Genomic DNA, 13,531 nt, shown 5'->3' with positions numbered 1-13,531 from the left:
ATCTCCCTAAGTGGAGGCGACCTGAGGCAGGTGGGGAAGAACTATTGAGTTGTTGGAGTACATATTATGAAATAAAAAATACAACATCTCAATAAACTGTTGTCCTGTGTCTTAAGGAGTATCAGATATCACTGTCTGCACTCTATGGAGATGGAGCTCAGAGTGAAGCTGTGGCCGTACGCTATAGCACCTGTGAGTCACACATTTTAACTATATCAGCTGCTGGTGGGAGCAGGCTCTCATGGATCTTTCTGGATATTTGCAGCGGGGACATGCTGGGGTCATTTTGGAGCAGGTTAATTTGTGTGCGCCACGTGTCATAATCAGTTTTGTTGTTAGGTCTGGGAACCTTACCGGAGAAGGTACGGAGTCTAACCTGGGACTGGATGTGTTTGACATCTTGCCTTCGTACGATATGCTCTACCACGACCTTCTGAATGTCAGGTGGATTCAAATCACTTACTGAAAGGGACGCACAGGCTTAAGCAGACAAAGAAGGAAATCGGGTAAACCCTCCAGCACTCATTTCTGTGTCCATTTTGGGCTAAAAACAAAAACACCTCATAACTACCTGTGGATGCTGGCTGAGCCTCTGAAGGTTGAGTGATATGTCATTAAGCAGGTAGTCAGAGTTCTCATTGATCAGTTCCTTGAGGGAAGTGTATCCACAGGCCTTACTGATGTCCTACATGGAGCTCAGCGCCGCCTGGCTCACCAGCAGTGTCTCCTCACCAGCTTTCTCCAGCACAGGATACAGCGAGGCCATCAACAAGGCACAGAAATTGCGGCCCACTGGCTGAGCACAGCAGGCGATTCCCCCGAGTTGGATGCACAGCTGACAGATGTTGCTGTTGAGCTAATGGATCATGGATGCAGATGTTGATGATGAAGGAATCACTTGGAGAGAGCTTGTATTTGAGTTGCTGGCATCACTGTTGTATATCGAGGGGAGTCTGGATGGACCGAGCAGCTACGCAAAGAGACAAAACCTGTGTTAAAGCACTGCTTTCTAACCACTTTTACACATGCACTGCAGCTCTGAAGTTTTCAAGATATTGTCCATGCACGTGAGAACGCAAATGTCTGACACAGTTAGATCAAACATTAAACAGCCTTTAGCCTTCCTGCTCCTGAGTGAAAGCCTGTATTATATCTGACTGTGCTCATGTGGGGATAAGACAGATTAGCCTTTTCTCAAAGTGAAGAGTGGGGGCCAATTTAGGATCTTCACTCAAATTTAAAATACAAGGGAAACTGATGTATTTCCTTAAATAAACAAAAACCACACAAGCGCTTATAAAATGCTCATCCTACCCAGTCATATGCAAAGTGTTAGAATCAACGTGTGATCCACCTGCCACTAAGAGATATTATTTCTCTTTGGTAGATGGAAAAAATGGAATCAAACTCACTGTCAGTAGCTACAACAGCACATTTGTTATAATATGATGAATCAAGCATTTAGATATTAAATAGTATTGAGGGAGACAGGATCAAATACAGTGGGGCAAAAAAGTATTTAGTCAGCCACCAATTGTGCACGTTCTCCCACTTAAAAATATGAGAGAGGCCTGTCATTTTCATCATAGGTATACCTCTAACTTGTCCGAGTTTTAAAGAACTGATTTGCAAATTATGGTGGAAAAGAAGTATTTGGTCACCTCATTTTTTGCCCCACTGCGTAATATACAAAGATATTTGTGGCAACTCGATGTGCTTTGTCCACTTTTATTATCGGATTGCTCTGTTAACCAAAGGGAATACCTCAGTTTATTGTATGTTTGACTATAATTTACAAAAAGACTAAAGCATCATTTCTTATCTTTTCTACAATAACTATCAAATGAACAAATGGAGAGTGCTCGCTCAAGTCATGGATCAAGTGACTTAAAGGGCCGTTTTCAAAGAAAACTACAAGTGTATAAGCAACCAAGGAAGTGAGTCCTACCTGGCCACTGGACAACATTCAGTGACAGTGCACTTGCTGGCATCTCCGGTGATTCAGTAGGGTGAATAAGGGATCTTGTCTCCTCCGTACTTAATGAGAGTGGTGTATCTGTCAGTCATGTCTGGCACATAAAACACCAGGTAGGTCCCATCATGGCTGTCACAGATATCTGCTTCTTGGGCTTCCCCTCTGGGTCCTTCAGGAGAAAACAAAAACTGTTACCTAAATATCAATGCTTTGAATACATTATTGTGTGGTCCACGTTCATGCACTCACAGTGATCTGCACTGCCAGCAGTCCCTCACCTGCATCTTTGGCATCAATGGTGACCTTCACTGGCAGAGAGGTGGGCGCTCCAGTGGTGTTAAGGCCGGATCCACTTGCACGCACCTTGCTGGTATCATGGGTGGGCAGCACCTTCACCTTGTAAGGGCGGACCAAAGGGGAGAGAAGACAACTGGCTGTGGAATACAGTCTCACAAATGAAAGGAGCCTTATTTACAGAACCGAGTAAACCACGCAAAGAGTTTTCCATTTTCAAAGCTGGCCAGAGTGGAACACTGTAACATGTAACACCTAGAAGGTTCAGATGGCTGCAGTACTTTGCTAATTTGGATCAAAAGTTTGGGGGGGAAATGTAATTAAATCAAGTGATTGTAATGCTGTTACTTCCGTTGTGTAGTTAACCATCTATCATTTTAGATGTTTCATTAGCAGCCTGATGAAATTAGCTGTGTAGTTAGCCGACTTCTGCCATCCAAACAGATGAGGTGAATTATGCAGATCACTAGCACAGTACACAGATTACCACTTCTTATTCCAGCCAGACTTCAGGTACTTCATTCGAATCATGCAGTAACAACAAAGATTTATTACTACTGGCTTTTTAAATTGTGCTTCTTCTGTTCTAGAAAAACAGAAACATGTGATCACAGGGTTTTGTTTTTTTCAATGACATTTGTGTTGGTTGTGTCGGTTGCAGGCAAACATTTATCATAATGGTTACATATTAGGAAATAGCTTAAAATGTGTGCATATTTAACTTGTTGCACTGCCGTAGTGTTACCTGCGTGGGATCTCCTCATGAGCATATGACTGTACCCTGGATGATGATATGTGAGGAGCTTGAACTTGATTCGCTAACAGAAACTAATTTGGCTAGCTTAGCGCACATGTCTTGTGGCAAGATATATGCACTTAAATGTTTTAAGTCATTGGCTGTTCTGCCAAATTGCCACCAACCTGCAACTTTGTGAGCTGACTGTTTCGCGATTTTTGTGTTTTAGACAACAAAAATAAAAGAAAAAGATGTACAGATCCAGGCTTTTCCTTTACTGTGGTAGTCGCATAGAATGACGTCACTGACACTGGTTTAATATGAAAACAAACTTTGCAAAAAAAAGAAAGAAGAAGAAGTGAGTCGGCGTGTCATCTTTATCGAGCACCATACATGTTTTGCCTCACATTAAAATTATTATTTTGCCTTTTCAAAAATAATTTATATTCAGAGAAGTCAAATATAGCAAATTTGTACAGCTTACACGGCGGGCAGGTGGCGCAGAACACTTGCCGGCCCCTGGCAACTTGAAGCACAGACAGGCCCTGGTTCGAGCCTCGGCTCGAACACACTCACTGAGTTCAGGTCCTATCTGTGTCTTCAGTCTGCTAGGGGGATTCCTGGGCTGCGCAGGGAATCCCAATCCTTTTTTTTTTCTTTTCTTTTTTGGGCTGTTGGGGCCTGTATTTACAAAGCTGGGACTATCTCCGTTGTCATGGCTACCAAGAACAACGCCAGCTTGGGGGAGAGCGGAGAGCCGATAAGCAAACACTCATTCATCCTTTCTCCTCTTTCGTTTCACAGCTGCTGCGGTGGGAAACGCTGGGACTTGTGCAAAAACTGCTATGCAGTTTTTGCATTGTTGGGAACTTTTAAGGACCAGCCTTGAATTTTACAGATTTGATAAGTGAAGCCTGGATATATAGTGAAGAGAGCTGGGATAATCTGGACAGAATCTGCAGGCTGCATCTCCAAATCACAAGTGGCTTTAGATCTGACTCTTACAGACAGGCATGCATGTCTCAGGGTGATTACACACTAACACATTGTGATTAATCACACACATTTGTATACATTTTATTAACAAGATTAAAAAAAAACACTATACAAAATGTGTTTTTGTGACAGGCCGCTAGTAACAAAGTGCTTAAAGATTTCAAATTGGTTCTTTCCCAAGTTTTCTGTTATGTGTACACATATTCCTTGAATTAGGTGCTTTTTAATTCTCCAATAATGGTCAGTGCAAAGTGTTTACACAAACAAACAAACAAACAAACAAACAAGTGTTTACACAAACAAACAAACAAACAAAAAACATTACTCAGAAAATGGTCAGGTACAAGAACTGGATTAAAAAGGATTGGAAAAAACAGATAATGTCCAATGAAATACTTCAGCGTGTGGCTCATGACTTTTGCACAGTACTGTAAATGTTATTAATAATGAAAGATATAAAGATGTAGCTTTCCCATTTTTAAAAAATTCCCATACACATTATTCTTTTCTTCTAGTGAAGGTGCCTCCTCCTTCAGACCTTAGGATAACTAATTTCTCAGACAGTGACATCACGGTGCGCTGGGAAGCTGCAGATGATGATGATGTTTCTTACCTCATTAAGTGGATCTCCCTAAGTGGAGGCGACCTGAGGCAGGTGGGGAAGAACTATTGAGTTGTTGGAGTACATATTATGAAATAAAAAATACAACATCTCAATAAACTGTTGTCCTGTGTCTTAAGGAGTATCAGATATCACTGTCTGCACTCTATGGAGATGGAGCTCAGAGTGAAGCTGTGGCCGTACGCTATAGCACCTGTGAGTCACACATTTTAACTATATCAGCTGCTGGTGGGAGCAGGCTCTCATGGATCTTTCTGGATATTTGCAGCGGGGACATGCTGGGGTCATTTTGGAGCAGGTTAATTTGTGTGCGCCACGTGTCATAATCAGTTTTGTTGTTAGGTCTGGGAACCTTACCGGAGAAGGTACGGAGTCTAACCTGGGACTGGATGTGTTTGACATCTTGCCTTCGTACGATATGCTCTACCACGACCTTCTGAATGTCAGGTGGATTCAAATCACTTACTGAAAGGGACGCACAGGCTTAAGCAGACAAAGAAGGAAATCGGGTAAACCCTCCAGCACTCATTTCTGTGTCCATTCTGGGCTAAAAACAAAAACACCTCATAACTACCTGTGGATGCTGGCTGAGCCTCTGAAGGTTGAGTGATATGTCATTAAGCAGGTAGTCAGAGTTCTCATTGATCAGTTCCTTGAGGGAAGTGTATCCACAGGCCTTACTGATGTCCTACATGGAGCTCAGCGCCGCCTGGCTCACCAGCAGTGTCTCCTCACCAGCTTTCTCCAGCACAGGATACAGCGAGGCCATCAACAAGGCACAGAAATTGCGGCCCACTGGCTGAGCACAGCAGGCGATTCCCCCGAGTTGGATGCACAGCTGACAGATGTTGCTGTTGAGCTAATGGATCATGGATGCAGATGTTGATGATGAAGGAATCACTTGGAGAGAGCTTGTATTTGAGTTGCTGGCATCACTGTTGTATATCGAGGGGAGTCTGGATGGACCGAGCAGCTACGCAAAGAGACAAAACCTGTGTTAAAGCACTGCTTTCTAACCACTTTTACACATGCACTGCAGCTCTGAAGTTTTCAAGATATTGTCCATGCACGTGAGAACGCAAATGTCTGACACAGTTAGATCAAACATTAAACAGCCTTTAGCCTTCCTGCTCCTGAGTGAAAGCCTGTATTATATCTGACTGTGCTCATGTGGGGATAAGACAGATTAGCCTTTTCTCAAAGTGAAGAGTGGGGGCCAATTTAGGATCTTCACTCAAATTTAAAATACAAGGGAAACTGATGTATTTCCTTAAATAAACAAAAACCACACAAGCGCTTATAAAATGCTCATCCTACCCAGTCATATGCAAAGTGTTAGAATCAACGTGTGATCCACCTGCCACTAAGAGATATTATTTCTCTTTGGTAGATGGAAAAAATGGAATCAAACTCACTGTCAGTAGCTACAACAGCACATTTGTTATAATATGATGAATCAAGCATTTAGATATTAAATAGTATTGAGGGAGACAGGATCAAATACAGTGGGGCAAAAAAGTATTTAGTCAGCCACCAATTGTGCACGTTCTCCCACTTAAAAATATGAGAGAGGCCTGTCATTTTCATCATAGGTATACCTCTAACTTGTCCGAGTTTTAAAGAACTGATTTGCAAATTATGGTGGAAAAGAAGTATTTGGTCACCTCATTTTTTGCCCCACTGCGTAATATACAAAGATATTTGTGGCAACTCGATGTGCTTTGTCCACTTTTATTATCGGATTGCTCTGTTAACCAAAGGGAATACCTCAGTTTATTGTATGTTTGACTATAATTTACAAAAAGACTAAAGCATCATTTCTTATCTTTTCTACAATAACTATCAAATGAACAAATGGAGAGTGCTCGCTCAAGTCATGGATCAAGTGACTTAAAGGGCCGTTTTCAAAGAAAACTACAAGTGTATAAGCAACCAAGGAAGTGAGTCCTACCTGGCCACTGGACAACATTCAGTGACAGTGCACTTGCTGGCATCTCCGGTGATTCAGTAGGGTGAATAAGGGATCTTGTCTCCTCCGTACTTAATGAGAGTGGTGTATCTGTCAGTCATGTCTGGCACATAAAACACCAGGTAGGTCCCATCATGGCTGTCACAGATATCTGCTTCTTGGGCTTCCCCTCTGGGTCCTTCAGGAGAAAACAAAAACTGTTACCTAAATATCAATGCTTTGAATACATTATTGTGTGGTCCACGTTCATGCACTCACAGTGATCTGCACTGCCAGCAGTCCCTCACCTGCATCTTTGGCATCAATGGTGACCTTCACTGGCAGAGAGGTGGGCGCTCCAGTGGTGTTAAGGCCGGATCCACTTGCACGCACCTTGCTGGTATCATGGGTGGGCAGCACCTTCACCTTGTAAGGGCGGACCAAAGGGGAGAGAAGACAACTGGCTGTGGAATACAGTCTCACAAATGAAAGGAGCCTTATTTACAGAACCGAGTAAACCACGCAAAGAGTTTTCCATTTTCAAAGCTGGCCAGAGTGGAACACTGTAACATGTAACACCTAGAAGGTTCAGATGGCTGCAGTACTTTGCTAATTTGGATCAAAAGTTTGGGGGGGAAATGTAATTAAATCAAGTGATTGTAATGCTGTTACTTCCGTTGTGTAGTTAACCATCTATCATTTTAGATGTTTCATTAGCAGCCTGATGAAATTAGCTGTGTAGTTAGCCGACTTCTGCCATCCAAACAGATGAGGTGAATTATGCAGATCACTAGCACAGTACACAGATTACCACTTCTTATTCCAGCCAGACTTCAGGTACTTCATTCGAATCATGCAGTAACAACAAAGATTTATTACTACTGGCTTTTTAAATTGTGCTTCTTCTGTTCTAGAAAAACAGAAACATGTGATCACAGGGTTTTGTTTTTTTCAATGACATTTGTGTTGGTTGTGTCGGTTGCAGGCAAACATTTATCATAATGGTTACATATTAGGAAATAGCTTAAAATGTGTGCATATTTAACTTGTTGCACTGCCGTAGTGTTACCTGCGTGGGATCTCCTCATGAGCATATGACTGTACCCTGGATGATGATATGTGAGGAGCTTGAACTTGATTCGCTAACAGAAACTAATTTGGCTAGCTTAGCGCACATGTCTTGTGGCAAGATATATGCACTTAAATGTTTTAAGTCATTGGCTGTTCTGCCAAATTGCCACCAACCTGCAACTTTGTGAGCTGACTGTTTCGCGATTTTTGTGTTTTAGACAACAAAAATAAAAGAAAAAGATGTACAGATCCAGGCTTTTCCTTTACTGTGGTAGTCGCATAGAATGACGTCACTGACACTGGTTTAATATGAAAACAAACTTTGCAAAAAAAAGAAAGAAGAAGAAGTGAGTCGGCGTGTCATCTTTATCGAGCACCATACATGTTTTGCCTCACATTAAAATTATTATTTTGCCTTTTCAAAAATAATTTATATTCAGAGAAGTCAAATATAGCAAATTTGTACAGCTTACACGGCGGGCAGGTGGCGCAGAACACTTGCCGGCCCCTGGCAACTTGAAGCACAGACAGGCCCTGGTTCGAGCCTCGGCTCGAACACACTCACTGAGTTCAGGTCCTATCTGTGTCTTCAGTCTGCTAGGGGGATTCCTGGGCTGCGCAGGGAATCCCAATCCTTTTTTTTTCTTTTCTTTTTTGGGCTGTTGGGGCCTGTATTTACAAAGCTGGGACTATCTCCGTTGTCATGGCTACCAAGAACAACGCCAGCTTGGGGGAGAGCGGAGAGCCGATAAGCAAACACTCATTCATCCTTTCTCCTCTTTCGTTTCACAGCTGCTGCGGTGGGAAACGCTGGGACTTGTGCAAAAACTGCTATGCAGTTTTTGCATTGTTGGGAACTTTTAAGGACCAGCCTTGAATTTTACAGATTTGATAAGTGAAGCCTGGATATATAGTGAAGAGAGCTGGGATAATCTGGACAGAATCTGCAGGCTGCATCTCCAAATCACAAGTGGCTTTAGATCTGACTCTTACAGACAGGCATGCATGTCTCAGGGTGATTACACACTAACACATTGTGATTAATCACACACATTTGTATACATTTTATTAACAAGATTAAAAAAAAACACTATACAAAATGTGTTTTTGTGACAGGCCGCTAGTAACAAAGTGCTTAAAGATTTCAAATTGGTTCTTTCCCAAGTTTTCTGTTATGTGTACACATATTCCTTGAATTAGGTGCTTTTTAATTCTCCAATAATGGTCAGTGCAAAGTGTTTACACAAACAAACAAACAAACAAACAAACAAGTGTTTACACAAACAAACAAACAAACAAAAAACATTACTCAGAAAATGGTCAGGTACAAGAACTGGATTAAAAAGGATTGGAAAAAACAGATAATGTCCAATGAAATACTTCAGCGTGTGGCTCATGACTTTTGCACAGTACTGTAAATGTTATTAATAATGAAAGATATAAAGATGTAGCTTTCCCATTTTTAAAAAATTCCCATACACATTATTCTTTTCTTCTAGTGAAGGTGCCTCCTCCTTCAGACCTTAGGATAACTAATTTCTCAGACAGTGACATCACGGTGCGCTGGGAAGCTGCAGATGATGATGATGTTTCTTACCTCATTAAGTGGATCTCCCTAAGTGGAGGCGACCTGAGGCAGGTGGGGAAGAACTATTGAGTTGTTGGAGTACATATTATGAAATAAAAAATACAACATCTCAATAAACTGTTGTCCTGTGTCTTAAGGAGTATCAGATATCACTGTCTGCACTCTATGGAGATGGAGCTCAGAGTGAAGCTGTGGCCGTACGCTATAGCACCTGTGAGTCACACATTTTAACTATATCAGCTGCTGGTGGGAGCAGGCTCTCATGGATCTTTCTGGATATTTGCAGCGGGGACATGCTGGGGTCATTTTGGAGCAGGTTAATTTGTGTGCGCCACGTGTCATAATCAGTTTTGTTGTTAGGTCTGGGAACCTTACCGGAGAAGGTACGGAGTCTAACCTGGGACTGGATGTGTTTGACATCTTGCCTTCGTACGATATGCTCTACCACGACCTTCTGAATGTCAGGTGGATTCAAATCACTTACTGAAAGGGACGCACAGGCTTAAGCAGACAAAGAAGGAAATCGGGTAAACCCTCCAGCACTCATTTCTGTGTCCATTTTGGGCTAAAAACAAAAACACCTCATAACTACCTGTGGATGCTGGCTGAGCCTCTGAAGGTTGAGTGATATGTCATTAAGCAGGTAGTCAGAGTTCTCATTGATCAGTTCCTTGAGGGAAGTGTATCCACAGGCCTTACTGATGTCCTACATGGAGCTCAGCGCCGCCTGGCTCACCAGCAGTGTCTCCTCACCAGCTTTCTCCAGCACAGGATACAGCGAGGCCATCAACAAGGCACAGAAATTGCGGCCCACTGGCTGAGCACAGCAGGCGATTCCCCCGAGTTGGATGCACAGCTGACAGATGTTGCTGTTGAGCTAATGGATCATGGATGCAGATGTTGATGATGAAGGAATCACTTGGAGAGAGCTTGTATTTGAGTTGCTGGCATCACTGTTGTATATCGAGGGGAGTCTGGATGGACCGAGCAGCTACGCAAAGAGACAAAACCTGTGTTAAAGCACTGCTTTCTAACCACTTTTACACATGCACTGCAGCTCTGAAGTTTTCAAGATATTGTCCATGCACGTGAGAACGCAAATGTCTGACACAGTTAGATCAAACATTAAACAGCCTTTAGCCTTCCTGCTCCTGAGTGAAAGCCTGTATTATATCTGACTGTGCTCATGTGGGGATAAGACAGATTAGCCTTTTCTCAAAGTGAAGAGTGGGGGCCAATTTAGGATCTTCACTCAAATTTAAAATACAAGGGAAACTGATGTATTTCCTTAAATAAACAAAAACCACACAAGCGCTTATAAAATGCTCATCCTACCCAGTCATATGCAAAGTGTTAGAATCAACGTGTGATCCACCTGCCACTAAGAGATATTATTTCTCTTTGGTAGATGGAAAAAATGGAATCAAACTCACTGTCAGTAGCTACAACAGCACATTTGTTATAATATGATGAATCAAGCATTTAGATATTAAATAGTATTGAGGGAGACAGGATCAAATACAGTGGGGCAAAAAAGTATTTAGTCAGCCACCAATTGTGCACGTTCTCCCACTTAAAAATATGAGAGAGGCCTGTCATTTTCATCATAGGTATACCTCTAACTTGTCCGAGTTTTAAAGAACTGATTTGCAAATTATGGTGGAAAAGAAGTATTTGGTCACCTCATTTTTTGCCCCACTGCGTAATATACAAAGATATTTGTGGCAACTCGATGTGCTTTGTCCACTTTTATTATCGGATTGCTCTGTTAACCAAAGGGAATACCTCAGTTTATTGTATGTTTGACTATAATTTACAAAAAGACTAAAGCATCATTTCTTATCTTTTCTACAATAACTATCAAATGAACAAATGGAGAGTGCTCGCTCAAGTCATGGATCAAGTGACTTAAAGGGCCGTTTTCAAAGAAAACTACAAGTGTATAAGCAACCAAGGAAGTGAGTCCTACCTGGCCACTGGACAACATTCAGTGACAGTGCACTTGCTGGCATCTCCGGTGATTCAGTAGGGTGAATAAGGGATCTTGTCTCCTCCGTACTTAATGAGAGTGGTGTATCTGTCAGTCATGTCTGGCACATAAAACACCAGGTAGGTCCCATCATGGCTGTCACAGATATCTGCTTCTTGGGCTTCCCCTCTGGGTCCTTCAGGAGAAAACAAAAACTGTTACCTAAATATCAATGCTTTGAATACATTATTGTGTGGTCCACGTTCATGCACTCACAGTGATCTGCACTGCCAGCAGTCCCTCACCTGCATCTTTGGCATCAATGGTGACCTTCACTGGCAGAGAGGTGGGCGCTCCAGTGGTGTTAAGGCCGGATCCACTTGCACGCACCTTGCTGGTATCATGGGTGGGCAGCACCTTCACCTTGTAAGGGCGGACCAAAGGGGAGAGAAGACAACTGGCTGTGGAATACAGTCTCACAAATGAAAGGAGCCTTATTTACAGAACCGAGTAAACCACGCAAAGAGTTTTCCATTTTCAAAGCTGGCCAGAGTGGAACACTGTAACATGTAACACCTAGAAGGTTCAGATGGCTGCAGTACTTTGCTAATTTGGATCAAAAGTTTGGGGGGGAAATGTAATTAAATCAAGTGATTGTAATGCTGTTACTTCCGTTGTGTAGTTAACCATCTATCATTTTAGATGTTTCATTAGCAGCCTGATGAAATTAGCTGTGTAGTTAGCCGACTTCTGCCATCCAAACAGATGAGGTGAATTATGCAGATCACTAGCACAGTACACAGATTACCACTTCTTATTCCAGCCAGACTTCAGGTACTTCATTCGAATCATGCAGTAACAACAAAGATTTATTACTACTGGCTTTTTAAATTGTGCTTCTTCTGTTCTAGAAAAACAGAAACATGTGATCACAGGGTTTTGTTTTTTTCAATGACATTTGTGTTGGTTGTGTCGGTTGCAGGCAAACATTTATCATAATGGTTACATATTAGGAAATAGCTTAAAATGTGTGCATATTTAACTTGTTGCACTGCCGTAGTGTTACCTGCGTGGGATCTCCTCATGAGCATATGACTGTACCCTGGATGATGATATGTGAGGAGCTTGAACTTGATTCGCTAACAGAAACTAATTTGGCTAGCTTAGCGCACATGTCTTGTGGCAAGATATATGCACTTAAATGTTTTAAGTCATTGGCTGTTCTGCCAAATTGCCACCAACCTGCAACTTTGTGAGCTGACTGTTTCGCGATTTTTGTGTTTTAGACAACAAAAATAAAAGAAAAAGATGTACAGATCCAGGCTTTTCCTTTACTGTGGTAGTCGCATAGAATGACGTCACTGACACTGGTTTAATATGAAAACAAACTTTGCAAAAAAAAGAAAGAAGAAGAAGTGAGTCGGCGTGTCATCTTTATCGAGCACCATACATGTTTTGCCTCACATTAAAATTATTACTTTGCCTTTTCAAAAATAATTTATATTCAGAGAAGTCAAATATAGCAAATTTGTACAGCTTACACGGCGGGCAGGTGGCGCAGAACACTTGCCGGCCCCTGGCAACTTGAAGCACAGACAGGCCCTGGTTCGAGCCTCGGCTCGAACACACTCACTGAGTTCAGGTCCTATCTGTGTCTTCAGTCTGCTAGGGGGATTCCTGGGCTGCGCAGGGAATCCCAATCCTTTTTTTTTCTTTTCTTTTTTGGGCTGTTGGGGCCTGTATTTACAAAGCTGGGACTATCTCCGTTGTCATGGCTACCAAGAACAACGCCAGCTTGGGGGAGAGCGGAGAGCCGATAAGCAAACACTCATTCATCCTTTCTCCTCTTTCGTTTCACAGCTGCTGCGGTGGGAAACGCTGGGACTTGTGCAAAAACTGCTATGCAGTTTTTGCATTGTTGGGAACTTTTAAGGACCAGCCTTGAATTTTACAGATTTGATAAGTGAAGCCTGGATATATAGTGAAGAGAGCTGGGATAATCTGGACAGAATCTGCAGGCTGCATCTCCAAATCACAAGTGGCTTTAGATCTGACTCTTACAGACAGGCATGCATGTCTCAGGGTGATTACACACTAACACATTGTGATTAATCACACACATTTGTATACATTTTATTAACAAGATTAAAAAAAAACACTATACAAAATGTGTTTTTGTGACAGGCCGCTAGTAACAAAGTGCTTAAAGATTTCAAATTGGTTCTTTCCCAAGTTTTCTGTTATGTGTACACATATTCCTTGAATTAGGTGCTTTTTAATTCTCCAATAATGGTCAGTGCAAAGTGTTTACACAAACAAACAAACAAACAAA

This window comes from Diplotaxodon limnothrissa, linkage group LG12 (genome assembly GCF_057381915.1).
Source record: "Diplotaxodon limnothrissa isolate DT_005_m linkage group LG12, D_limnothrissa_male_GT1.1, whole genome shotgun sequence".
Classification (NCBI taxonomy): Eukaryota; Metazoa; Chordata; class Actinopteri; order Cichliformes; family Cichlidae; genus Diplotaxodon; species Diplotaxodon limnothrissa.
The sequence above is the reverse complement of the archived record's forward strand: the minus strand, read 5'-3'. Positions refer to the sequence as shown.